The sequence below is a fragment of the Schistocerca cancellata genome, chromosome 10 (assembly GCF_023864275.1).
Source record: "Schistocerca cancellata isolate TAMUIC-IGC-003103 chromosome 10, iqSchCanc2.1, whole genome shotgun sequence".
NCBI classification, from domain to species: domain Eukaryota; kingdom Metazoa; phylum Arthropoda; class Insecta; order Orthoptera; family Acrididae; genus Schistocerca; species Schistocerca cancellata.
The window spans coordinates 221,419,311-221,421,604 of NC_064635.1; positions in this window are offsets into that span (position 1 = coordinate 221,419,311).

Consider the following 2,294-nt stretch of genomic DNA (forward strand, 5'->3'; position numbering starts at 1 on the left):
GAGTCGTTGGGCGGGCCATCTGTCACCATGGCAACAAGGTCGCTCAAACCTACCCTGACTCCTGCGTGCCGGCCGGCTACACAGAGCTGTGGCTCCCACAGTGTTGGAACGTGCGGACACCCTCGCTCGCTGTGATGGGCGGATCACAGCCAGACACCTCGCTCCACAACTGGACGTCTCTGTTGGTGATGCTGACACACTCGTCCACCAGTTGGGGTCCACTGTGTCCCACGCCGCCTGACAGAAGACAGTAAACAGCAACGAAGGACCGTCAGTGCGGAATTGATTGCGCGTTGCTCGGATGATCGTGACAAACATCGTCACAGGCAATCAAACATGGGTTCATCATTTCGAACCGCAAACAATACGGCCGTCCATGGAGCCGGCCGCTGTGGCCGAGCGGTTATAGGCGCTTCAGTCCGGAACCGTGCTGCCGCTACGCTCGCAGGTTCGAATCCTGCCTCGGGCATGGCTGTGTGCGTTGTCCTTAGGTAAGATAGGTTTAAGTACACTACTGGCCATTAAAATTGCTACACCAAGAAGATATGCAGATGATAAACGGACATTTATTGGACAAAAATATTATACTAGAACTGACATGTGACTACATTCTCACGCAATTTGGGTGCATAGATCCTGAGAAATCAGTACTCAGAACAACCACCTCTGGCCGTAATGACGGCCTTGATACGACTGGGGAGTGAGTCAAACAGAGCTTGGATGGCGTGTACCGGTACAGCTGCCCATGACCTTCAATAGGATACCACAGTTCATCAAGAGTAGTGACTGGCTTATTGTGACGAACCAGTTGCTCGGCCACCATTGACCAGACGTTTTCAATTGGAGACAGATCTGGAGAATGTGTTGGCCAGGGCAGCAGTCGAACATTTTCTGTATCCAGAAAGACCCGTACAGGACCTGCAACATGCGATCGTGCATTATCCTGCTGAAATGTAGCGTTTCGCAGGGATCGAATGAAGGGTAGAGCCACGGGTCGTAACACATCTGAAATGTAACGTCCACTGTTCAAAGTGCCGTCAATGCGAACAAGAGGTGACCGAGATGTGTAACCAATTACACCCCATACTATGACGCCGGATGATACGCCAGTATGGGGATGATGAGTACACTCTTCCAATGTGTGTTCACCGCGATGTCGCCAAACACGCATGCGACCATTGTGGTGTCACCGCCAGACACCACACTTGCTAGGTGGTAGCTTTTAAATCGGCCGCGGTCCGCTAGTATACGACGGACCCACGTGTCGCCACTGTCAGTAATTGCAGACCGAGCGCCGCCACACGGCAGGTCTAGAGAGACGTACTAGCACTCGCCCCAGTTGTACAACCGACGTTGCTAGCCATGGTTCACTGAGAATTACGCTCTCATTTGCCGAGACGATAGTAGCACAACCTTCAGCTACATTTGCTACGACCTAGCAAGGCGCCATTACCAGTATAGATATTGAGATTCTATTAATGTATTATCAAGAGCGATGTTCTACAAATGTGGATTAAAGTTAAGTATTCCAGAAGCTACGTACTTTTCTTTATAGCATTCATTACGTATCCTGTTTCAGACCTCACGCCAGCCTGCGTGAGTTTAAGCGCGTGCCTTTCGGCTTCCTCTCATTGTGTCTAGGCTGTCTTGTCTAGACACAACAACCATCATGATGCTGTAAACAGAACCTGGATTTATCCGAAAACATGACGTTTTGCCATTCGTGCACCCAGGTTCGTCGTTGAGTACACCATCGCAGACGCTCCTGTCTGTGAAGCAGCGTCAAGGGTAATCGCAACCATGGTCTCCGACATGATAGTCGATGCTGCTGCAAGCGTCGTCGAACTGTTCGTGCAAATGGTTGCTGTCTTGCAAACGTCCCCATCTGTTGACTCGGGGATCGAGACGTGGCTGCACGATCCGTTACAGCCATGCGGATAAGATGCCTGTCATCTAGACTGCTAGTGATACGAGGCCACTGGGATCCATCACGGCGTTCCGTATTGCCTTCCTGAACCCACGGATTCCATATTCTGCTAACAGTCATTGGATCTCGACCAACGCGAGCAGCAATGTCGCGATACGATAAACCGCAATCGCGATAGACCTTTATCAAAGTCGGAAACGTGATGGTACGCATATCTCCTCCTTACACGAGGCATCACAACAACGTTTCACCAGGCAATGCCGGTCAACTGCTGTTTGTGTATGAGAAATCGTTTGGAAACTTTTCTCATGTCAGCACGTTGTAGGTGTCGCCACCGGCGCCAACCTTGTGTGAATGTTCTGAAAAA